The 27,250-nt window shown below is 40.8% G+C and overlaps 1 protein-coding gene across 7 annotated transcripts in view; it reads right to left on the bottom strand.

The window, feature by feature from the left end:
* Nucleotides 1-27,250, bottom strand: part of rab27b (RAB27B, member RAS oncogene family) — a 74,086-nt gene that overhangs the window by 25,156 nt on the left and 21,680 nt on the right. Inside the window, exons 1-2 of one of the 7 annotated variants that reach the window (XM_031277428.2) lie at nt 12,629-12,719; nt 11,683-11,939 (exon numbers count right to left, since the gene is read on the bottom strand). The exons of 2 other annotated variants lie outside the window; for them this stretch is intronic. The gene's annotated coding sequence lies outside the window, so the exon portion shown is untranslated. Of the gene's footprint in view, nt 1-11,682; nt 12,195-12,628; nt 12,726-27,250 lie in introns of those variants that run through there. 4 more of the 7 variants (XM_031277424.2, XM_031277427.2, XM_031277430.2 and 1 more) reach the window with 4 other exon arrangements.

Below are 27,250 nucleotides of genomic sequence, written 5' to 3'. Positions count from 1 at the left end.
CATCATGTCTTTCAATGCAAATATTGAGGTGAAAAACAAAGGATGATTTGAAGGATTATAGGAAAAAGAAATGATGACAGAGAGGTGGTTTGACTTTAGACGGTGGGCGGAGACATTTAAATGGTACAACCTGGCTTTGATTCTCATGACCAAAACTTCTCTACAGGTGGAGGTGGAAGTTTTCATTTGAGAAAGTTTCTTCTTGCAACCAAATCCTAAACCTGTGTAACCTGGGACCCAGCTACATCAGTTACACTATTGAAACCTAGAAATGAGACCAACATCTAAACTTGCTGAAGAGGTTCAAGTATGGCATCTCTAATCATTGTTAAATGATCCGTTCTTGAGTGAAAAATATAATCTAGGCATTGCTTATGTTAAAAACAATAATGGCAGGGTATCTTTCTATAAAACCCCTTTGTCTTTAAAGTTACAATCCTACAGATTTCAGACTTTTTTATAATCCAGGTCCCAGAATTCTGCTAGAATTACGTTAAGGCGATTTGAATCACGCACTGGTATGGCGGACTACGCCACTAACACTGAAATATACTATATGTAAGGGATAATGTCCGACGTGGTGTCCATTAACAGGAATTAATGGACGATGGGGGGGCAGAACCTTCAGACTGGACTCCGGAGGGTCTATGGGTAAATGTTGCCTAAACTTATGCAGCTAAAAAAAGAACTTTGCCTGATTATAATAGTCTAAACTAGACAATTATGATACTATTCAGAAACTATCTGAACAGAGAATGAGGTATGATCCTCTCAAACTGTTAAAAGACATTTGTTTTTCAAAATTCCATTATATATTAAAGGTCAGCAGACATTTGCCAGAGACCTTTATGTCTGACCTCTGAATCCACTTAAACAGGTCAGACAACTGATTTGTTTTCCGATCTGTTCTGTGGACTCTGCTGAGGGCCTTTGCTTTGTTTTCCAATCTATTCTCCAGAGTCAACGATCAATAACCGCTAACGTGGATGAAGATTGACCCTTGATTATCCAATTTGTCCAGACGTTCTCCAGGTTCACCCCTTCAGATTGTCCGAAACCTTTTAGCATTTCAGACCCACTTAGCAAAAAAGTAAGGCACATTTGAGACGACAAAGCAGAAAGATCAATGAATGACTGAATCTAAACAGCAGCTGGGTGGCCTGCAATTACTACTACTATTACATATAGCTATTCTTATAGGGACATGAATAAGCAGTCCTCTACATGTGCAAACAGATAAGGTTTTATCCACAGAGGGTCTGCATTCTCTCTTGTATGTTACACTGGTGGGACCACAGAGCCATGAGTCCAGCGGCTTCTGGACTAAAAACCCGATCCAACCCGTTCTCACCCCCAACTCGTCAAATACTGACGCTTGGTCTGTGGCTCTCAGCGTCAGATTCCGGCGCAAAAGGTGTCCTTTAGTGTCTGTATGGGACACCGGTCATAGCAGCTGCAGCTCGACCGCGGTGCTGTAAGATAAGAGCAACATAAGAGCGACAATGGTAGTGAGTAAAGACCAAAAATCCACGTAAGAAGATTGTGGTGGTGGATGGGTCAAACAACACAGGACTTTCACCCAGGAGGCCGGGGGTTGTTTTCCGTTCTTGTCGCTCATGCCACTTAAAACGTACATTTTTCAACCCCACCCATGATGTTTCCTTAACCAAGTGGTTTTACCCTGCCCTTTGGAAAATGACGCCAAGGATCCTGACCCAGAGCATCAAAAAGTGACGCCAAGGGTCCCGACCAAGTGCACTGAAAAATGATGCCAAAGGGGTACCCAGAGCGTCAAATATCGCAGCAGATGGGATTACACTGGAATTAGTTGAAAGCACCCTGCGTTTAAGGAGGAGAATTTTTGCGTCAGTATCTAGCACCAAAGGCACCTGACTAAGCGTCAGTTTTTGACAAGCTGAGAGTGAGACTGTGTTGCCAGATCAGAATGTGACACACTCAACTCAGGTGTAAGGTATCCATTTATTTATTTATCCATCTGTGAGTCCCACCAGGGCTTCCTGGATGCCTCCCTAATCCCACAGCAGGAGGTGAGCTAACATCTGTACAGACAGCGCACACAGCTGGATCTGAAAGGTCAGCGCGGATGTAGGAATACTGAGCGGCAGAAGAGGATGGAGTAGGAGATCAAGTAACAAGGGTTGGGCCTGTACTGCAGGTCTAGAGCAAGGCACTGACATTGGCAGGTTCCTAGTTCATATCTGTAGTTCCCATAGACTGTATATAAGAGTGGACCAACAGATCCCGTTGCTCTGGACGGAGACCAGTGAAGGCCGTTAAAAGCACTTTTCTGGTGAGCGCTGAGCGTTACTGCGCAGCCTCCAACTGAGAGAGACGACGTAAATGTGCCATGAGCAACGTGTCTGAAAGTTGTAAGTCTTCTGGTAGCTGTGCCAAGATAAATCTCAATCATTCCCAATCTTGCAGAGACGGAGAGCGTAGGTATATGTAAGGAGATAACATGGACACAGGCTAATTATTGATCACTAAAATGATAGTTAACATTTAATTACACTTAAACAGCTAATGTGAGACGAAACTGCCTGCGTGCTTCTCCTGTACTATACGGTAATTCCTCTACTATGCGACAGTAAGTCGCATGGTTATGACACAATCGTTAGCCTATTTTTACAAAAACGTCTGCTACGGAGCCATAACGTGAGGTACAAGGTAATGGAGCCTTTTATACATTGTTGTGTTTCTTTAGAAATAAACAATGGACAAATAGAGTCTTTAAACTCTTCAGATGTAAAGTTATTCTCTGTCAAAGTGACGTCAAAATGAATGGCAGTCAATGGGATGCTAACAGGGGGTGATCGCTTTGTAGCATTAAAATGGCACCATAGGAGGTTCGCGGTCCGAGGAGAAGCTTACCCCCTTGGTAGTTCCTTACGAGATTATGAAAACATGGCAGAACTCAGGTTTGTTATTTTAGGAGAGAGGAATAACCATGTATCAATGCACACAACAATCAGCCGTCAAGTGAGAAGAGAGTAGTGTTGGTTGTTAGTTCTAGTCGTAGACTTAAACGTATTGGACAAGTTGATATTTTGACCTGATAGTGGCGCTAGAAGAATAGTTAAAGGATCAACAAATTTATTACAATTCATCCTGAGGGGAACATGAACGTCTTTACCACATGCCATGGAAATCAATTCAATGGTTGTCAAGACATTTCCCTCAAAATCATAAATGTCAACCTCATGGTGACGGCAGAGGAAAAGTCAGTAGGAATCATCCTCTGGGGACCATGAATGTTTGTACACAGTTCGGGGCGATGCATCTAGCAGTTTGTGTTAAGATATTTCACAGTAACTTCGAAAACGTTGACTTGTTGGCAAAGCTAGAAGAAAAGCCACGAGTAGGATTCATCCTCTGGAAACAATGAATGTCTGCACACAATTTCACGACAACCTATCAAATAGTTGAGATATTTTAATTTGGACAAAAGTGCTGGACTGAGCGACATCCTTAGAGCTGTGCCACTACATGGTGATGGCTAAAAATAGCAAAAATCAAACAAAGTATTTCCATCAAAATTTACTAAGCGCATTCATACTCAGGGGATAAACCTTTTTGATTTTGGACATCCTTAAAGCTTGAATCTACAGCCACCCTCTGGACAAAATGTCCACTCTGCGCCTTTAAAAAGGTCCCATGGCATGAAAATTTCACTTTATGAGGTCTTTTTACATTAATGTGAGTTCCCCCAGCCTGCCTATTGTCCCCCAGTGGCTAGAAATGGCGATAGATGTAGGAGGAAGGTTATCTCCAATTTCTCTGCTTTGCCCGCCCAGAGAATTTGGCCCGCCCATGAGAAAGAGAGACATCATGGCTTGAAAATAAGCGAAGCATGGCAGTTGGTCAAGGCCACACCCCCACCCTCCACTTTGCCCCCCCCTCTCTCCTCCTCAATAGCATTTAAAGCTACATACACAGAAATGGCACATCCTAAGGAAAGCTCATTGTGGGACAGGCTCTAGTGGCTGTAATTCTGCACCAAGGCTGAATTTCGGGAAAGAGACTTCAGATGCAGTATTAGGGGACCACTGTAAAAGCATCCACAAAGCAGCATGTCATAGGAGCTTTAATATCTTGAAATGATCCAGGTGATGACATCCTACCAGAAATGGAAACAAACCATCATTATTTTTGAAACGTGTTATTTTTAAATCACATGCGGATCTAAAGCGATCAAAAGGTAAAAGGAAAGGTTGCTTCGTGTTGCATTTCTTTGTCTCCACTCTGAACAACTACACATACAGACCAGTGACTAAACAGATTGTGTTTACATTACTGCAGTAAAAACCTGTGACATTTCCATCTAAACCAATATGTTCTGCTCTTCTCCATCTGTGGTTGCTTTAACACAGCAGTGATCCAGCTCACAACATATCCAGGTCATGAAAGCATTCCTATTTGTTCACAGTCGGATACTTCTCTGCTGCAGCACAGGAAGTAGTGGCTTTTTACCATTTAGTGGTTTCTTTGCAATACTGAAGAATAATTCTGTAGTTCTCATGCACCGTGATAGTGCCACCTCTAGAAAATAAAGTGCACAATAGAAGATGCAAAGAAGATGTCACAGTTCCCTTTGTTTGATTGACTAGTGATTTCTGGGGAAGTGCAGTGCAACAAAACCCGTCGGCTAAGATACCAAAAATGGAGATTGAAAACACAAAGGATGCGCTAACAGGTCAAACTTTAACAGGAGTGATTTTCAACACACCAGCAAGCTTCAAACTCCAAATGCAAAGCTCTTGCTGTCCCGATAGAAATAAACAAACTCTTTCAAGTGCAGGACCTACATTTGATTAAATCCAACCACATGAAACCTGATCAAATACAATCAGAACACAACACTGTTACTGTGGAATTCAACCTAATGTGGAACATTGGGCTGCAACCTGCAGGTCTCATGACTCCAATAGTCCTGATGTGTTTAGTTTAACTTATTTATTTTTTAGAGCTGTGGACTTGTGCACAACAAGCTGATGACAAACACACACAAAACTATGTGCAGCGAGTGTGGAATGTAGACAATTCTATTATTTTTAGAGCAATCCTTGGAGTGCACTGTGGCTATTATACCATGAACACTTTCCAAACATAACGAAGAAAGAGGCTGTGTTTTGAGTTTTAATAGAGAAGACTAACACCTCTATTGGTCTTGTTAAAGTATAAATATACAGTCCACTTGTGGTTGGAGAGTGGTGTTATGCCTCATTTTCACTGCATGGTCTACGACTGTGGATAAGTATCTCATACAACCCCACTTTAAAAGAACCAGTGGTGTAGTCCCTGGGGGAGGACACCCAGACCCCACTATGATATGCCCCCCCTTCCCCAAAGGCAGATTCTGGTATATATATATATATATATATATATATGTATATATATATATATATATATATATATATATATATATATATAGTTCATATTGTTCCAACTCATCATTGAAGCTATATGATAAACTGAGTGGAATCAGAAATCAGTTGACCTTTGACCTCGAGAACAGTGACCGATTCATCCAATAGACCTTTTTCACAGCCATACGCAAGAAGACAATTTGGGTTGTCACAGCAGGAAAAGCCCAGGTGTAAGTGATGACTATAGACTGTAAAAATATTGTAAAAAATAAAAGTGAAGTCAATGCGGATATGTCTTAAGCCTGCATTCTATCTAATTTCCAGCAGAAGGCTACACTGGTTGCGAAAATAAGTCAGTTTCTATAGAAGAAATGTAGCCTAGCTCCGCCCTCCTACGTACTTATGCTCAATTTTCATTTCCCTTCAGTACTACGTCTGGGTTTGCGGTATAGTCTTGGGTTTTCTACAGCCAAATTTTTGCCGGTCCAATCAGCGAACAGAGGGAGTGGCTAAGAACGATGAAGTTGAGGCCGTGCGCTAGAGTTGTAGTTCTGTAATGGCGGCGGAGAAAGATGCGAGCGAAGCCATTCGGTCCGTTGTGGCGACGCTGCCAAATATCCAAAAGTTAAAGCCCGAGCAAGAACAATCTTTGCTGAGTTTTGTTGGTGGCCATGATGTTGTGGCCCTCCTCCCCATGGGGTTCGGGAAAAGTTTGATTTTCCAGCTCACTCCGTTAGTGGTGAAGGAGTTGGCTAAGGCGAACGCTAGCGGTGCTAAGCCGACGTCACGACCAAACGTTAGCGATTGGTTATGGCAGATCCAGAGTGGCTCTGGGCAGATCCAATAGTTGTCAATGGAGAGTGGCCAGACTCTCTGTACAAATGAAATGTACCAGAGGCTGGTAGGACCAGGCTAAGGGAAATGACCCTACTTCTCACTTGATTTATTAGCTCAATAAACATTTTCCGAACAAGTTTATGGTCTCAATGGGTACTTTCTAGTTTCTTCAATACAGCATGATGTTCATTTTGTAAATTATGGTCCCATTTATTTTAAAATAGATGATAAAGCAGGAGATGCTTTAGGAGCGTGGCATTAATAAGAAAAAGCGATCCCGACGATTCACCGCTGGGTTGTGCGGCGGTGGGAGTATCACTGAAAGGGCCCATTTGTGTGACGTCCTGTTGTGTTCTTTAACCACCCCAAATGTAACACAAGTAGACTTTATATTTCACAATTACTGTTTTCTGTCAGATGTTTATAGATCTCAACATTTCCGACCGTAGCCTCGATCCCCAGCTGGGAGATTCACAATGATATGAATTGTACATTTTATGAAATACAATACAACATGACTCCATCAGAAGAGGAAAAACTAAGGTAGTGGAAGTCTCTTCCCAAAAGACTAAACTTGTGACATTGCTCTCTGGCTGAGGACAGGTATGTATTTCACACCTCAATTCCGACCAAATGATCATGTGACCAAACAGCTGCTGGTTGAAATCCCACACCAGGTTTTTCCTTGTGGGTTCTTACAGTCATTCATCTATCTCTTCATGTCATATCATTTCTCATGTTTCTCAGTTCAGTTCAGTGACCTCTATTAGCACGTATAAATCAATAAAAGGTAGACAAAAAAAGACAAAATAAAGAGGTCAAGTAATACACCAACACTAAAACACACATAATTTGACAATGTCAGACTTTGTTTCCTGCTAAAGAAGTGAGGGATCAGAGGAATTCACATTTCTGTGATATTTTAGCCCTCTTCTATAATAGGCTGTTAACGATCACATCGTGTGTGTGTGTGTGTGTGTGTGTGTGTGTGTGTGTGTTCTTGTTTAACTATATTTGTGGGGTCAAACAACCGGGAATACAGTATACTTGTGGGGTCCGGACAGCTTTGTGGGGCCAAAATGCTGGACCCCACAATTTTAAAGGGCTGTTTGAGGGTTAAGACTTGGTTTTAGGATTAGGGTTAGAATTAGGTTATGGTTAGGGTGAGGGTAAGGGTTAAGGTTAGGTATTTAGTTGTGATGGTTAAGGTTAGGGTAAGGGGCTAGGGAATGCATTATGTCAATGATGGGTCCCCACAAAGATAGTGAAACGCACTTGTCTGTGTGTGTGTGTGTGTGTGTGTGTGTGTGTGTGTGTGTGTCTGTGAAATGCCCAGAGACTGAGAGAAATGAATCACAGTTTACCTTAAGTATTTATCAAAACTAAATCATGAAATGTTCTTATTTTTGCCAAAGAATTCAAATTCAAACACATCTCTGTCCACTATGTATAGTATGAATAGACCGAAGGGAGTTTTACACTTCCAATATGTCACATGCCTAACTTGTTTAACAATGACACAGAGAGGAGAAAGAGGGGGTTTATGTGTAATAATAGACTTCTCATAAATCATAGTAATTATTTCAGAAATGAATCATATTGTTTGACACAAAAACGAAAGCTGACACTTCGGTTACTGATGTCTTTTGTCATGCTTATCCTTCACTGACAAATAACAGTTTTAACAGTATCTTGGCCAAGACTAAAAATGTAGGTCTTTTAGAGCATTAGTGCGTTAGTTAGCTATTCATTTGCCTTTATAAGATCTTAAAGGGGAACTATGCCATTTTTTTTTAGCATAACTTACCTTAACTGAACAGCTACGGAGTCATTGGAATGGTTATATGACTTTTTTCGAGTTGAATGGTGGTCGTCTCGCGCCCCCCCTAGCCAGCGAGTCGCCGGCCTCAGCGTCTGGAAGTATCGCGTGATATCAGGTCTCGCGATGAAACGAATTGCTTCATGGCACTAAACACGTACGCCCATTCAGGAACCGGCTAACAAGGTAGCGATGGAGTTTTCCACACTACCGTCATGGCTGAGCCGGCAAAAAAGAAGCAGAAAGCTAGGAGAGCATTGTCGGAGGAACAGAGAAAGAGGAAACGGCAGACTGACCGAGCGAGGAGTCAGACACAAGTAAACATAGGAGCTGTAGGGGGGGGGCTCTATAGAGAAACCTGTGAGCAAAAACAGCGAAGAAATGGCCCAAACTGCATAGCGCCCCTTTAATATTGAGAAAGTAAGCCTAGACAAAATAAACCAAAGCGGGTCTTTTGTTAGTGGTATTTTTTAGAGTATTAGTACGGTTATTGTTTTAGGTAAGTAGATAGCCTATCTATTGAAAGAAAAAAATATTTTCTTTTAGTGCTTCAAAGTTTGGCTGAGAGAAATATACACACGTTTCACTGTTTCATTACCACAGGGTGTGTCACATTCTAGAAACAAACACACCCAGGTCATTTTATTTTCAAAATGGCTTCTGTATTTGCACCATTATGCATGCATGCCTGAGTCAAATATTTACCTCAGAATCTCCTCTCTTACAAATCATAAAAGAGGAAATGCCTCCGATACGAGACTTGGAAGATAAACTTATCAGCACACAGAAATTTCACTTTCAGTCAAATCCAGTGAGCCATGCAGCTAATTACTGTTTTCTAACACCTTACAGGCTTTAAATGACACAATTCCCTTTCTGCAGTCAAACCAGTTTTGCGATAATACTGTTCAAACAAAGCTAGTGGGCTTTGTTTTTCTTCTACACAGCACACGAGGCTCCTATCACAGAGTGTTAGACTTCCAGTCCAGTTCTTGAGTCACATTGAAAAAGTGTTCAGTAAAATGAGCCCTGCATAATTAAACACACCAAACCCCAAAGAATCCTGACCTGACGGGAGTACAAATTCAGCCGTCAGTTTATTGGATGACACTCTTCAGGCGAGTTTTACAGCAAATTGGTACGTTATGCGTTATAGTGAAATGAGCTAGAGTGAAGGATTTGTGGTGGTGGTGGTGGGGGGGCGGGTGGAGGGGTGTTACGGGGACATTGTCAATGGCAAAAGTTACGAAAAAAAAATATTTTTTGTTTATTTTGATATTTTGAGTGTTTTTCAATGACAATCTTTTTGATTTTTTTTTTTCGGTTTCGAATTTAAGACGTGGGGAACTAGCCTGGGAAAACCCTGACAAACTTCCGGTAAATGTAAGATTTGCTCTTCAAGTCAGTCTGGCCAAGAGTCCATTCAAGCCCATTTCCAATTTTTCCAAATCGAGGCACCAATCACAACTGTTGAGGCGGGCTTTACACGATGACGATAGCGCAGCGACCGCAAGCAGCTTTTTGTTTACATTCAACATGGCGGCCACCGAAGCGCAGCAACCTGTTGATGCCGCTGTCGCTGCTACGTCACCCGGATCGTTGGTCTGATTGGTTGAAGGACTATCCAATTGCGCCCAGAGGCATATGAGCGGTGTCCGTTGGTGACGCCCCTTTGGAAATGAGCTGTGAATAACCTTCCCCAGACCCACTCTCAGTTACAACTGAGAAGGGTCTGGTGTCAACCAGGCTAGTGGGGAACGGTTCATAGATATATAATTAAAGCTATAGTGTGTAGTTTCTGTCTCCCCCATGAGGAACTCGTGCTAAGTGCTACTCGAACTAAGTAATGACAACAACACTGTCGGCGCGTCCACATGATACAAGCCTTCCGTGATCACGCACCACCCCCTCCCCTCCACGCAGTTGCTAGTAGCCACCATGGTAGCCACGGACGACATGGAGGATTAAAAAAACATGATGTACTCTTCAGAAGAGGTAATTCTGTTCACTCGAGTTTCTGCGCGCGAAAGTCACCCGACGCCACAATCTTATGAACATAACCATATTGAGAAATACAGAGAGAGTTGAGCTGTCTTAATTAGCTTTGTAGCAACTCATTTGGCAATGTCTTGAATGTAACAGACGTTCATTAATATCAAAAAGTTACGCACTAAAGCTTTAACTAAATAATTAACTAAATAATTTACTTTTTTTATTTTATTTTTAACAAAGGCAAGAAGGAGTGTGGAGTAACAGCGGCAGAAAAACTGCATTTCACACGATGATTGCAATGAATATTTGCAATGAATCCATGGTTCACATGTGTAGGGAAACCGTGGAGGGAATCCGTACGGATCACGGATCAACTACAGTCCGTTAACACCACTATTGGGGAAGTGGATCAACTGATTGGTGGCTATAGTGGAAGGCAAACGTCCGAGTGTCACGGTGGTTCATTTTGTAGGGGAAAGGCCAATGGGGAAACACAACCCATCACGTCGTCACACTAACTCCAACCAATGGTGTAATTTCATCACTAAAGGCAACTGAACTGATAAACCAAAACTCCAATGTGTGGGAAGTTTTGGGAGGGAGACAAAGCTAGAATGGAAAGAAAATTTTAGGAGGCGCTGGGTTATCTCCGCAAAATTTAAATGTGTGTATTATCAACATGATATCAATATTTCATTTGAAAATATCACAGTTATCGTCAACACCGGTATATCCCTATGGGTTTGTATGTGTCTTTCTTGATCTTTTCACCCATCAACTTTGTGTGATTTTTCTTTTCTTCCGTCTGTCTCTTCCACTGTAAAGCTACCGTTTCAAATAAAATGTTAAAAAATACTTAAAGTTTTTACAGAAGTACTTGGGTTTAGGTTATATCATATTAAATGGGCTTTGTAATAAGAGTACGCAGTATGTAGGTGCTATCATTTGGGCTGAGGGCTGAAGCTTTCTTATAAAAAAATGTAAATTGAAAGAGGCTGAATTTGAATTTCTTAAATATCATCATTGTTGTCGAGTGGAGTCGAGATAAGTCTCTGTGTTTCTGTCTGAAGAAACATTGAACTTATTATATTTGGTAAAGCCTCTCCTCGTTTCAGATGACACAGAACAACAAAGCCAAAAACAGATTCTATATAACAGACAACTAGAAGTCCAACTGGTTTTCTGATCACAACAAGAAGTGGATTAAAGTGATCCCTTTGTAAAAACAGGTTTTAGTAGAAAACAGCAGCTGTGAGCCTCCTGCTTTCCTTCAGAACATCGACACTATCATGAGACTGAGCATGAGAGAAAATTCATGACCCGCTTACGTGACCCTGCCGGTCGGCCACTCAGAGCCTAGATAACAGGCGGCCTGGGTGATGCAGCTGAGCGAAACTACATGGAAACAGTTATCAACTTGATCACATTCCACAGCTACAGATGCAACAACTGCATTTCCCCATTAAAAACTCTTTTTTTCTTTGGTGTTTTTGTCTCTACATCTGCACACAAACCCTCCCTGTCTCTCTCCAGGATCAGCCGCCAGCCTGTCACATGCCTACAAAAAGTCAGCAAACAGCTCCGAAATGTACTCAACAAACTGGCCAAACAAACATCCCACTGAGTGTCTTGAGTGTGTGAGCTCCTTACCTCACAGTGGCTTCTCAGCTGATTCAACAGTGTGAGATCCTGAGGGAGATACGAGCCGTCCAGAGCAGCTGACCAGCAGCCCTGCATCTACTGTACATCCACCGACTGACTGACTGACTGACTGACTGACTGAGTGAGTGAGTGAGTGAGTGAGTGAGTGACTGAGTGTGAGGCTGGATGACTGACTACTATTCAGCTGGAAGCAGCAGAGCACAGAGCCACTCCCCTCAGCGACCAGCTGACTCGCTGCCAGGCTGGAGGGATAGATGCATGATTAGTTTAATGGCTCCGCCTTGCCGACTGTCTTGGTGGTTAACCGACTGAAATCCGGCCTGAATAACTGAATGGAAGTCTGACCAAGAAACTGACCAACTGACTAGGCAAATTAACTGAATAACTGACTAAATATAACAGATAAACTGCCCAACTCCCTATCTGACCATCTAACCAACTAACTGACTGAGTTAATATCTCAACGACAGACTAAGTGATTAACTGACTGATTGACTAACTGATTGAGAGGCTAAATAACCGACCAACCGAAAAACTGACCAACTAACTAACCAAAATACTCTATGGCTAACTATTCAACTAACTGACTAACTATCGAAATGAATACCCAACGGACTAAGTAACCAACTAAATGAAAAACCACCAGACTGACCAACTTACTAAAAGACTCTTTCACCTACTAAATAACCGACTGACTATCAAAATGGCCGACTAAGTGACTAAATGATTGGTTTACCAACTAACTAAGTAGCTGACTAACTCACAGACTAAGCAACTGGCTAGTTCACAGTCTCATTTGCTGACTTACAAACCAGTCCAGGTCTGTCTAACAAACTGATTTCCTGACTACAAATTTCAGCATTGTAGTCAATTGGTTGCTTTACTGGCTGAACGGTTGGCTGACTGGTTAACTGACTGACTGGTTAGTTACCTACTGAGGTCCAGATGCAGTTTGGATGTTTCTCTTTTCAGCTTCTCCCTCTTCCTTCTCTGCTATGTTCTGCTTCTCTCAGTCTCTCTCTCTCTGTTCCTCTGTGTAATGAGAGGGTGGGGCTGAGCTACGGTAAGCTAGCTCTGGACACACACACACACACACACACACACACACACACACACACACACACACACTTATCAGTTAGTAAGAGCAGGGCCGCCTCAGGTCATGCTGGTGGAGGATGTGTTTGTGCGTGCATGTTTGGCAGCAGTAAAACAGGAAGTAGGTAGGGGATGATAAAGGAAAGCCCCAGGTAATTCTTGAATGGAGGAAAAGCATTTTGTGTTTTTATCCGTCATCAAAGCCCTAACACAACTACGTCTACTACATCGAACAAAACAGGGGTCCGTTTCAGAAAGCAGGTTTAGTGAAAACTCTGAGTTTGTTAACCCTGAGATGAGGGAAACTGAGTTTTCTGTTTCAGAAAGAGAGGTAACTTAACCTCAGAGTCAGTTACTATGGTAACTGAGTCTGTGAACCTAACCTGGTCGGGAGCAGGTTTTCTTCACTATATCTCGAGTTTCTCTCAGTCTCCTCCCTCTGACACAGCGCTCATTCATTTCCTCATTCATTCATTCAGTCTGTATCAGGAGCATTTTAGCGCAGTTTGTTATCTGCATGAATAACAAAAAACAGTGTTGGTTTATTAACTGTGTTAGGCAGACTATAAAACGTTTTTGTTCCGAACATGGCATTTCCTTTTGTTGACGATCCCGTTGATGAAGAAGCTGTATTACTTCGCAGGGAGTTAAACATACTTTGGGAGATGATATTGAGGCCCCGACTAGAGCCCGGGCCGATATTAGGCATTTTCCAAACTATCGGTTTTCGTGTTTGTTTTTTTTATTTTATTTTTTTTTTTTTTTTTTAAATATTCAGTCATCAGAATCATGTATAATGACAAATGATTCTGATTATTGAATATTAAAAAAATAAAATAAAAACAGACGAAACACCCTTCAACCATGTTCTGAGTGTTGGCAACGCTCTTTGATTTTTTTGTTGTTATTGTCTTTTTGTTCAAAGGACTTTAAGTTTCAGATATAATAATAATAATATATTTTGATGTTCCTCTGTTCTGTTGAGACAATAAAACAAACTATTATTTTTAAACTGCATTGTCATATTATTTTAGTGAGTACTCAAATAACTACAAATATCTAGGGAAATCTGTTTTGTTACGCATTTCTGGATTTTTTTTTTTTAACATATACATCGGCCGATATATATCGGAATATCGTATTTTTAAATCATCAAATATTTGTATCGGTATCGGCCTTAAAAATCCTTTATCGGTCGGGCTCTAGCCCCGACTATAGATGCATTTTCATTTCCAGATAACTTCCTATTAGAGCGGTATTGTTTTTCTTCCCAGTCAGTTACGTAGCCTACATAACCTTATCCGTCCTCATATCACTAACGTCACCCATCGTGGACATGTTCTACATCCCAGCAGATTATTTCTGTCACATTACATTTTCTTGCAAACGGCAGTTTTCTTTACAACATTGGTGATGCAGAGCATATTAGTAAAGCCACTGTATTCAGAGCCGTCAGAAAAGTGTGCATCGCTCTGAAACGTGTTTTAAACGTTTGTGTAGAGTTCCCTGGACACAAACCAGTAAGAGCCATTAAAAAGAATTAAATTATTGTAAATCATAATTCTGTTAATGATGGTGCTGCAACCTCAGAATGGGATTAGCAGTAGTTTACTTTTTCGCCCGCAGGATTGCACCTAAATGAAATTATAGGTGTAACCTACTATCATTCCAGTTTTCACCAGTAATATTATAGGTTACCTGTGATTAAATATGAAATGAATACACTATATTAGAGTTTACGCATTGACTCGAGCAACAATTTTCTCCCACACCAACTCTCGCTATTTTACAGCAGCCGCTGTGTTGCTTTTTTTTTTAACTAAATACATGTTCGTTTGTTTGTGGTTGTTACCATGGTGAATCATGGTATCATAGCTCCATTCATGCTGCCTTTTTATTGTGGTGGTGCACGCGCGTGAACCTACTCTACTGTGAACCAACTCAAATCAGCTGTTCTGGAACCGAAAACTCAGAGTTTCACATCTCAGGCTAAATCAACTCAGACATCAGGGTTACACTCAGAGTTTGTTAAACCTCCTTCCTGAAACGGGCCCCAGATATTTCAGAAAGGATTTTTAAATAAACAAACACATAGTACTTATTAATTGATGCTCACTCAGTGGAGCAGTAGGCAGAGCTGCAGGTTTTCCTACTATAGTATTATATTTCAAATTAAGTTTACTTGTATTTTTCATGTGTCCACTACTGTATTTATTTGGTATTGAATCAGATGGTTAAATCATGATTTTGCCAGTTTTGAATCAGCATTTCTTTTAGGTGAAGCTTTCTCCATTTTGAACTCTCTGGCTCTCAGTTTTCTCAAAGCACCGTCAAGACAGCTTGCTACTGGTCAATGGCACAAATTGGCATTTTAAAGTTCAACAAACTTGAACTCAACACAAAACATTTTGCTTTGCCCCCGCAAGCAAATGCACTAATTGCAGGGATTCCATTAACATGAATTGATTTGGATGGTGTGAGTGAAATTAGAAGTGTGTGTTACTGGACAGATATGTTTGAAAAAGCTAAAATAATTAAAGAGCAAATATCTCCTGTGTCCTCTCAGCTGGTTTGGAGTCTACGTGTGTCCGGGCGGTGGAGCATCATGCAGCTCATGTTGGTGACCTTTAGGCCTTTAAAGGCCACCTTACCACAACACCGACAGTTATCGTGACAAAACAAGATCCATCACTGGCTCTGCAAGGAAACGCTGACAGCAGGGGACAATATTCGGTTACATCAGAATCTATTCATTTCTCTCCATTCTTTCTTTTCTTTAAGATGATAATAGACTTGATCTAGGTGCAGGGCTGCTCGATAATGGAAAAAATTATAATCACAATTATTTTGGTCAATATTAAAATCATGGATATTCATTGACTTTTTGAAAGATGTTGCAATTATTGAATTTAAAAAGAAACAGTGAAGCAATTAAATCAAAGGTGACAGCACCTTGAACTGTAAAGTTTCCAAGAATACTTTTACCGTTTTAACTTTTTTTTTTCATTCCGAACACAAGACTAAAAAAGAGTTTACTTGCAAAACGTAACGTGCAAAATAATCGTTTTTCTCGATTAGCTACTCTGTTTTTGTGATCATAAGCAGCTGAAATTGTAATCGTGATTAAAATTCGATTAATTGCACAGCCATATCTGGGTGTCAGGAACAGATCATTTCAGATCTTCCATTATCTTCCTCCATATATTAGTGGCCTTCATACTGTCCAGTGGCAACTGGTGGGTTTTTTTTGCTGGGCGAAGCTAGAGCCACAGAGCTTCTGCTTACACACCATGTTGTCATCTGGCTTGGTACACTAAGCTTTGGGTTTAAATATAGAAGACTTTTACATTTACACAACAAGTGAATCTGAAAAGCAAACACTCCATTCAACAGCTCCTCTACTTAATCTAATACCCCTTTCCCACTGGACAAAAAAAACACTAACACTCACTAACATCTGGCTTTGTCTGCAGTGGAAAAGGTTACAATCTGCATTAATTCCCGGGACAAATGACATTGTGCAGTAGTCATGGGTATTTATCGGCTCCAGCTGTGATTGGCAGTGATTCAGGGGTTCATGTTGCAAAAGTTTTGTATGTTGTTTAAAAAAATGTTAACCACAACGACTAAAAACGAAAGTTACGAATGTAACTACGGTTCTATGGAGGACGAACAAACTGTTGCTGCTCCGACCGACACAGTCACAAGGCCACCAGCGACGGCAAAGTAGAAAGCGTTCAAGTTCAAGGCTTCAGCCAACTGCATGCGAGAAGAAAAAAGGAACGGATCCCCTGATGACACCGGAAGATATAGTCTCTCCCGGGTCATCCAGGGGTCACAAGTGACATTGTTGGTATACGTACTCGAACTGCGCATGCGCGAAGGGAATATTCAGTGCTTTAAAGATGAACTGAACTGGAATTTGAGTAAAGGTGATATAACATATGTATTTTATTTCTTCTCATTGGTACAATGATTAAAATGGCTGAATTTGTTAAAAGGGATAAAATGGTACATTGAAAGTGTTGTTGTTGTTACACGGGCGCCGCCATGTTGGAATTCCACAATCGGCTACGTCACTGGCATGGTAAGCAGCCATGGAATGTAAACAGTCTGAGGCTAACGGACATGGCTGAAGAAACGGAAACCAACAGGTCTAGGGGGGGGGGGTCATACTGCATTGCCCCTGGCTGCAGTAATGAATTGTATAGGGCTAAGGCAGCTGGGGTTACGATACATTTCCACAGGCTACCTTTGACAAGGAAGCCAGTCCTCAACTCATGGCTAGCTGCCTTAAAACTGGCTAGCCCTCCGACAGCCCCTAGATTTCGAGTCTGTAACGAGCATTTTTTAGCGACAGACTATTTAGAGAGCTGTAATTTTGATTCAACAGGGTCACTGGTGAGGGTTAAGTCCAACAGACTGAAACCTGAGGCCTTTCCGTCAATGATCGATTTTTCAGGCTACGGTACAGGGCAGACCGATAGACCAACGGCAAGACACTAACACCGATGCTATCTGCCGCAGAGACAGGGCGCTGAAACGCTCACATCAGGCAGAGGACAGAGAGGTATGTTTAGCTGTTATCCAGCATGCTAGCAATCTACTAGGCAAAGGGCTGGATGTAACGTTGTTGTGACATACACAAAACACGTACATTTTCACTTACACGCACAAATAAAGCCTGACATGTAGGCTTTATAACGTTCAACAAAACTGAGACTGACACACTGGGCATTCATTGAAATTGAGTCACAAAACCAAGCTAGATACCAAACGACCCAAGCACTTATGTCAAACTCCACAAGCTAGCGCTCCGACCATAGACTGTATAAATAAACCATGACTCCGATGATATCACAGATCAATAATAATGCGTTACTAGCTGCTAACTAAACCACAGCGGGTCTGTAAACAGAATCCAATGTCCCTTTCTACTCACCCTGAAGCTAGCTGATGTCTCAGGGCACATTGTTGATGCAGAGAGAGTTCAACTCACAGAAAAAGCTGCTAGTTCCATAATAAGAGGCATCTGTGCAGTATCCATTTGTGCAATATCCATCAACGACCACAAGGAAAAAATCTGCCAACTCTGCACTAGCCTAAAGTAAACGGCAAAACTCGTGAATCCTCCGTGTATCCGTCAACCTGGGGTGACTCTCCTATGTGCAGCAAACCTTTTTTTTTTTTTTTTTTTTTTAAACTTTATTTATTTTGGTTTTAACATTTTGCGTGCAGCTAACTTAACAAGCGATCCCATTGGATGAATTCGTCCAATCACATTTTCCATTTATCTGCCTCGATTTTCTAAAACGCACAGGACCTTTTCTATTTTCTCTAAATGCACACGATATATAAGCAGTCTCTATTCCCTAAAATGCATAATGTGCTTGGATACAATAAATGAGAGTGCATGACAGGTAAATGGTCCAGGTTGACCTCTCTGCAACAGATGGATTCAGTTGCAGTGTGCGGCAGCGCCCACACACACACACACCAGTCACTTCCCCCCAAACGATCCGAAGGTGGAGCCTGAAACAGATTGTCCTCCATGTGGTGGTAGTCAGACACTACAGGCCTGTCCCTCACAGGCTCAAATGTGTAACCCATGCCATTAAAATTACTCATTTTCATGTGTATTTAATATGCTACGTAATTTTTGTGTTGCTTAAAAAAAGCTATATTGATTTTTTTTAATTACAATTTTTAGTGTAATTTATTTTTATTTGTCATAACCAACACGTTATCAACGTTTATTCTTTCAGTTCAGTTCATCTTTAAGCACCGCCTCTGGCGGTCAGCAGGGATGAAATAGAACTGCATTTACATGGTGGAAAAAAAGGTGTGGTCTCTTCTTTGTTTTTTTTACCAAAATTTTGACTGTTGTAACTAAAAGCAGGTTCACTAAGTAAAAAGCATAATTCAGTCAAACAGCAGCAGTCTAGTCTGTCACTGGGTGACTATTGTTGGGGTTAACAAGACGCCATCGGCAGGAGAGTTACGTCACTCCATGTCATGGATAGTTCAGTCTTTCATTGTGTTACACATGATTAGTTTAAAAGGGAAAATGCAATGAGGGCAGGCCGAGACATTAAAGGCCATTGGACCAAAACAACGGATTCACTGAGACAACACAACAACCACTCACATCATTGAGTTTGAATATTTTTTCTTTCTTCTATGCTTAAATCCCTATAGACACAATTCCTGCATGTGTCCGTAACGTTGCCTTACCAAATCACCAGACTCTGCCCCCGACGGCAGCAGCAGAGGCGCTTGGAAACATTTACAATTCCTCAACCCCCATTGGCTGAATGTGAAAAGGGCAACTGTGTCAAAACCAATCTGCTAAGACTTGCTCCAAGTCAGGGACAGCAATTCCCACAATTCCCAGTGATCCAGAAAGAGATGTTTAAAAATGTATTGTGTTAGTACTGTATTTTGGATGGCTCTCACTGGTACAGGGCAAAGATACACAACTGACATGGAGATGGAAATGAGTTCACAGTGAGCCCTAATGCTCACAACAAAGACACACACAGCTGGCATCAGTTTAACAGAATCCACTGGTCACACGCCAGTAATCACTGCTATCAATTTTAACAACAGACTGTGAATGGTGGAAATTCCGTGTGTGTGTGTGTGTGTGTGTGTGTGTGTGTGTGTGTGTGTGTGCCCGTATATCCATTAACTGCCGATAATAAAAAGCTAACAGCCTGACACAGGAAAGACATAAGACAGCCTAAATCACTGGCTTCCAGCATAAAACAACAACTTCAACCTGCAGTAGAGACATTTCCTCTGGTCCTTATCTGCCTGGTAGAATTTACCTCACACATATATTGTGCAGTACCCCCCTCAGATTAGACGGGCTTCTCAGCTGATCTTTAACACAACCCTAGCAGGATCTTTTCATCGGCAACCAAACAAGAGGAACATCTGCACTTGTCAATTGTAAGGCTTAGTGGACGCCCTTATTTTGTGGATGGCCATATTTTAACATCTGGGTTGAGAATTAAAGAAAACTGTGATATGAAAAATGGCGGGTTTTACTGTATGCAAGCTGTCCCATGATGCACAAGTGACGGTTGTAGTGACGATTCTCTCAAACCAATCAGTGGTCTGCAGTGGTTTAGCTCCACCTTAGTATCAGCTCAGCTCGCCTGAGAAAAATGTACCAGGTACCAAGTATACTATCCACATGTTTTTCTAATGGAAAACAAAAAAAGAGCCAGTTAAGTAGAGCCGTGCCGTACCATGCAGTGTAAATGTGACATTAATGAACTGCCACAATTTTAGGATGTCTTCTTGATTCAACTAAACTCATGTGCTGGAAAACAATGGGTCAGTCATGCAGTTTCTGTTACAGCAAAAAAACACTGCAAGAATGTCCTCTCCTATTTAAGGGACAGACACTCAGCAGGACACAACAACCGACTCTTTCACTTAAGAGCTTGACAGCTTGTAAGCGAAAGGTCAGCAGTTCAATTCCCAGCAAGAATACGGAGCTGCTCCTTACAAACAGGAGATATATAGGAGGTATCTCTTTTTTTCATTGATAACGTTACAGACCCACAAACAAGAGGGTGGCATATCACGCCGAGTTGATAAGCATCAACCAGCGATGACACCAGTATGCAATGCTTATATAGAATACAATGGATCAGGTGTTCTGGCGCACGTCATACGCCGCAGTAAGGTGTTGTCCTTAACAAAATGCGGCTCATAAAAGATATGGTACTTTTGTTTTGACTGTAAGTTGTTGAAGTAAAATATATAGAGCACAAACCAAAGTAGAAAAAGATGATGTCCTCTGCCTGCTCTGTCTCGACTCTGTGATTTAGGGATGGTCCTAATGGACAGAAAGCTTGTTGCTGAAGAAACGCTACCCGCTAACTGCTGCTAACTGTAGCTGCCGTTAGCTAGTGAGCTCAGCTAGCCGTGCAGCCAGGACTGGGAGCTCAGAGCGGGGGAGTGTTGGTTCTAAAAACGCTAGCACAGGAGGTTTGGACCTCTGGGAGGAGAAGGTTTATAGGCCTTGGGCAAGAGGGGGGGGGATGCTAGCAGGGAATGGTGCCGATGTTGTGCCAGTACCAGTGCTGTGCGAGCGGGCAACAGAACCGAGTTCAGCAACCTCTAGGGACGTCATGGCAGAGGCGAAGAGAAAAAGCAAAGAGTGACCGAGCAAGAAGCCACCGGACAACAGTAAAACTCAGACTGGCTTTTAGTCGTAAAATAAAAGGCTGCAAGGCAGATGACGAGCTGGCCATCTTGCTGTTTCAGGGTTTCTGCAGGTTTCAACAAGTCAAATGTAAGACTTTTTAAGACCTTTTTAAGCCCTTTATGAATGAAATGTATGACCTACAGTATATCACGACATAAAAGTACAACAAAATACAGAGACCCAAAAGTACTTGGGTCAAAGACGAATAAGGATTTAAAATCTGAAAATAAATAAAAGTGTCAAAAAATGCCAACTCAAGCACTTTCTATTTTTATTAGAGTGTTCTATATACATCTCAACAACAGGAATTTAATTTAGAAATGCAACTTAATTTTTTTTGATGAATCATGTGATTTATTCCATGAAAAATGTCCTTCCTGGGTAACGGGAATGGATTTAAAAAAAATATTAAATGTCTACCTTTTTAGCATATAAATGTTTAGGCATATCCATAGTTACAGCTAACCAAACACGCACTGCTAAAAAAAAAACACAATTAATATGATATATTTGGGTATTTATAATTAAATGGGCTCATCGTTTGATTTTGGTCACGCAATATTTCATGCCAAAAACAGAAAAATGATGAAAGAGGTCTTAAAATGCTTTACAGTAAAGGTTATCAGGTTTGTATTGTATACTCAGCTCAGGAAAACATGATTGTGTAATATACTATGAAAATCTGAGTTTAAACACTTGACTGTGTCATTGTTACTCGGGATGACATCCCGTTAGCCAGGAATGACATAATGCAAAAATGCCATAAAAGATTAAATAAATACATATTATTTTATTAATATAATCTAACATTATCAACACAATGCTTGAAAAGTGACAAATACTAATAAAAAAACTATTTTCATTAACATGTCCAATCTGGATAACAGAGGACATGTCCTGGGTAACAGAAGATCTTCGTTATCCAGGAAGGACAAACTGTTATCCAGGAAGGACAAAAACATGATTTTCCCACCAAAACTCTGTCAAACATTGCATACTCAGCTAAAATATATCTTAGCCTTTAAAACATTAATGCCAGATTTCACATGAAATAGGCATTTTTAAATATCAAAACATCAAATACGTTTTATTAGCGTTATCCAGAAAGACACATGATTTTTGGACATCGTGCACCAGTGACCGAAAAAGCAAAATAAAAACTTTTTTAAGAGAAAATTACTAAACTCTCCAGATGTTTTGGGGTTCTCCAAAATCTTCTTTATGATGTAATAGCATATTTCATGACTATGCAATTGCATTATGGGTAATTTATGGGTTTTAAGGTCTGTTACCCAGGAAGGACATTAGGGAAATCCAAAACTAAGGACAAAAGTATTTCTTGAGTAACATTTTAAATAAGGGTAGGATAGTTACTATATTTGTAGGTATCACTGCAAACATCGACACAATTATGCCAAAGTAGATAATTAATGCTCTTATTATTATTTTTGACATTTTGGTCACATTTTTATACTTAGATTTTAAGCCCGGACATTACCCAGGATGGACAGTTTGGCACTTCTGAGCTCAATAGCTCTTTGAATTTTATTTTTTTGCAATAAATACCTATAAAAGTGTGTAAAGAGGGGAGAGTTGAGTAATATGATGTAGTTTTTTTAAATTTATATTTATCTTTTGCATTATGAATATGCTTTGGACACCATAATTGACATGCCACGTCTTTGACCCACTTGCAAAGTTAATAAACATATTGAAATTAAATAAAAGTGAAAATCTGTAAATATACAGTACAGCAAATTATATTTGGGCGATCGAAAGAAAGAACTACAGAATAACAAAAAGTTAAATGAAAAATGTAAAAGTAGTATTGGCTGGCTTGCTATGTTTTGTGTTGTGTTGTTGAGTTTGCTTGATTTTGGCTTTGAATTTTGAGTTTGGCTGTGCTAACAAAGTTGTTGACTGGCTAGTTTTTGATCATGAATCATTTAATCATAACAAATGCATGTGAATAAGTGAATTGCACTCTGAAATTGTAGGGGCGCCAAATCGCCAAAAATACCAATGTTTCACAATGTTGCTTTAAGTGAAAGAGTACATCTTTCAGCCATCTGGCATGACAAGCAGGTCTAGGACCCTTCCATTTTAACAGAATGAGGCAGTGTGCCACAAGTGTTGTGAACGTTTTGCATATTAGATGACCAATTTGCATTGAGAGCAAAGAAAGCAGTAATGGGTTGCAGATCAATAGTGCTACCATATGCTTCACTCAGCCATCTCACTGCTGAACTCAAATAGAAACCAGGTCAGGTTATATCAGCTTGACCACCCAAATACTGCTTTTGTACTTTATGTTTTTACTTGTTATCACGTGTTGTATTTAATTGAGCTTGCGTTATGATTGTTGTCACTGCTGCACAAATACTAATACAAATACTGGGGACAAATAAAGTACATTTCTACTTGACTTGACGTAGAGATCCAAACGCTGCAGCCGCTAGCTCGCGCAAATTTCTCACTCTTTTTCTCTCTGTCCCGTTTTGAAAATGAGATGCGAAGCCTTGATTTAGTTTTAATGTTATCAAACATAGATATTCTTCCGTCGTCCTTAAATGGTTCCAGATCGATAGAGTAGCCTACTTCTTTGTTTACTGTTGCACCTGCAATGAATGAAATGAAGAAGAGAATTCAACTAAGTGTCTCTGTCTCCACAAAATCACGTGTTGAGTGTTTGATTTATTGCATATGTTGTTTTATTTTTGGTTTCTGATGTAAAGCACTTTGGATACCTGCTGGTGGCTGTAAAGTGCTATATAAATAAATGTTGATTGATTGATTGGTTATTTATTTGTGCATTGGAACGTACTCGAGAATGTACTGTACAATGGAAGAATTAAAGTACAAAACATTAGATTTGGTGGTGTACAGCTGGACTGGACTATGTGACAACATCCAGTCCCTCCAGGAATTAGCGATGTCGCAATCCCAACACTTCACGCAAATTCATCCAATCATCGTGAATTCAGTGCGACTCGCAATTTTGACCAATCACCGTAACTTAACCAAAAATTTGACCAATAACCGGAGTTTCCCGGAACTTCAACTAATCACAGCAGTCCCGAGTGCCAGACCTTGCGTCAGTGTGTGACTCTGACAGCACTAACCAAGCGGGAGTGAGAACGGGTTGACGCAACACACGTACATCGCCAAATTCATTTCCTTGTTTCTGATATGAAGACGAGACAATGTGTGACTCGAACATCTCACATTTACCAACAAAACGTACAGCGAAAGACGGTGCCAAACATTTCAAACCGTCCTGCCAACCTATATACATTTTAACATCAATGTATGCTGTAACGTTTTTTCACTCTAAAGTCGCTGAAAGCTGCTGCTGTTTCAATCCTGTCGGGGCTGCTGCTCAGTTCCCCGCCGCGACTGACGCGTGCACACACACAAACACACACGTTGGACGCAGGAAAAACCAAAGAAGAGACTTACACGATGACCTAAATTGAGGACAGCTACGCTGGTTATTATAAGTGCAATGATAAGTTAAAGTCCAATAAGTAACGTAAGTTACTTTATCAAACTGTACGAATGTGTGTCCCAGCCCAGGCCAGTATAGGAAATTAAAGGTGCACTATGAGTTCCTGCATGGTCACTTCTGTTGACGTTCCAAGTAAATTTCAAACAAAACAGAGCAAGCTCGCCCCTCCCCCCATGTTTCCGTAACTGTCATGACTAACTGACGAACTGTCACTAACCCCCATCCCCTCCCCCAACCATCTTGTCGGTGATTGGCTGGAACGTGGTGTTATATTTTGGTGCACAGCCTGTGCCTCTAGTGTTTGTTTGAAGTTTACGACCCCTGTGTTGTCTCCCGAGACCGGGCTTTTTCACAGTGTATTCAGGGGGCAGGCAGCTAGCGGATCAAGGAGAGATGCCTACGATTTGAGACAAAAATGAATGAAATCACGCTGAAACCATGCAGGAACTCATAGTGCACCTTTAACTAACAATGTAAAGATCAACAAGCCATTGACAGAAATGTTCAAATTTAAGTCATTCAATAAATTATAATTTTTTTGTCTTAAATCCACCAGCCTGAGCCTTTTTAGTAAGGTTACTAGGAAAACTCAGCCCAGAGTAGTTTAATTCTCCCTGAAACAAGTTTCCTTTTATTTTATTTTTAAAGAAGTATACCAAAAAAAAAATCACAACTTGTTTTTGCAATTTTCGCTGTCTCTCGCAACTTCATTGCAACAAAAATACAAAAGACATCTCAACTTGTATTGCATTTTTTTACAAAAAGTTGCAGCAAATTCAGGTATTTTGGGCCGCAACAATCTCAAAAATTGATTCCAGTTGTTATCAATTTTCGATTTTGATTCTTTAACGGGTGGCGTAGACACGGATCACACGCTTATTTCACAGATAAGAGGAAAAAATAATTTTTATTCATGGTGATTTACAGTTTTACTGGGCTTTTTCCAATGTAAAATAAAGCCACACTTTAGAGCGCCGCTTACTGTGCTCCATGGCTGCAACACACTAGCGCCTGGACGTACGTTGGTCGCTATGGAAACCAAAACTTAGTTAGTAACTTGTGTTAAATTTGGAACCGTCGATCGGATTCCAAACCAAATTTTCCAAACGATTCCAATAAACAAATGATACCATTGGAATAGTCATTTTTGAAACGATTCCAAGTTAGAACCGGTTCTCAATGCCCAATCCAGGTCATATCTGAATTGTCATGACCAGTGATAAACCCGTGTCGATTGGCTTGGTTTGAATTGGCAAAAGAAGGGTTGAACACGGGTCAGACAACCCCGATCCTATCGTGGTTATTGATGGGACAGGGGTATAAGAGGACGTATTTTAATAACTTTTGGTGATTCCCATGGTTTTTTCCTCTTGCGCCACCATAACTTTGACATTTTTGGTTCAAAGTGAAATGTCTCCACAACAGAAATGAAATGTAAAGTATGGAAGACAGAATCTCATGTTTGTGTTACAAAAGCTTGGTTATGTCACCCCTGGAATGAGACATCCTGCATGAGACCAGCATGCTGAGTCTGAACACAACAGCTTCTCACAAACTGAGAAGAACAGGTATTAATTGTTTAGACACACCGTGGCAAAATGTGACTTTAGCGAGCTCTCACATTGTTGTTTCCCGCCAGCACAATGGAGACCATTATAGCTTGACTGCTGATCATCATGTCATAAAGTCACGCTCTTCCCAGGCTGCGGAGATGTCGGCGAGTCAGCAGAAATGGCTGTCGCTGATGTAATGAGCACGTCCTCTTTTAGATTAACACCGCAGCTCCAGTCAGCAGCAAACCCATTAATGGAGATGAATGAAATAATATTTATTGATTATGACAGTCTGTACCGATAATGTCAGCAAAAAATGCTGCGTTTTAGGAATTTTAATAAACTCAAATTCTTCCTATTAGCTGTTTCAAGCGTTTTATTAACCAGACAGGTTTTTGAAGGAAATAAGAGCCCCCTAACAAAGGAACTAAAAAATATCCTACTGTGTGCCGTTATCCTCAATATTTCTGGTGATTTTAGCACTTTGAGCGGTGAAAGTAAAAAAAACTCATGTCAGTCAGTCCATTTCCCAGAAACATTCAATGTCGGTCGGTCAGTCAGTCCAGACTGAAACAACTAAAACAAACAACTACCGGATGGATTGCCTTGAAATTTGGTACACACAGTCCCTCCAGAAAAACGCGATTATGCGATCGCATAAATCAATGCATAATCAGCCAAAGTCTGCATATTTATGCGGAGGCCGCATTTTTTCAAATACGCCGCACTTTTGCCACATAAATTGCCGATTTCCACACAAAATATGCGGGGCTTGCATGATTTCATAATCCCCGCATTTTCGTTGCAAAAAAGTCACATATATCTTAGCAGAAAGTTGAAAAATGTTGCGTTTACTTCACACAAGAGCAGCCATTTTCCTCTGTTGCTATGGGAACGTTATGAAGTGACGTAATTACGCGACGTGAACATCATTGAAAAGCTGCAGTGAAGCCATGATGAAACCGCAATTTTTGCAAGTTCCCGCAATTTCATCGCATAAAATTGCATAAATATCCCGCATATTCCATCGTATTTTTTAAGAAAACGTGCCGCATAATCAAGGATTTTTGCCCGCAACAATCACAAAAAAACGAAAAAATCACGGTTGGGTACGTACCTCGGTTTTAAAGTCACGGTTCGGTTCATTTTCGGTACAGTAAGGGAAAGAAATGC

Source organism: Sander lucioperca, chromosome 14 (assembly GCF_008315115.2).
Source record: "Sander lucioperca isolate FBNREF2018 chromosome 14, SLUC_FBN_1.2, whole genome shotgun sequence".
Taxonomy (NCBI): domain Eukaryota; kingdom Metazoa; phylum Chordata; class Actinopteri; order Perciformes; family Percidae; genus Sander; species Sander lucioperca.
This window is presented reverse-complemented; position numbering and strand designations above follow the sequence as displayed.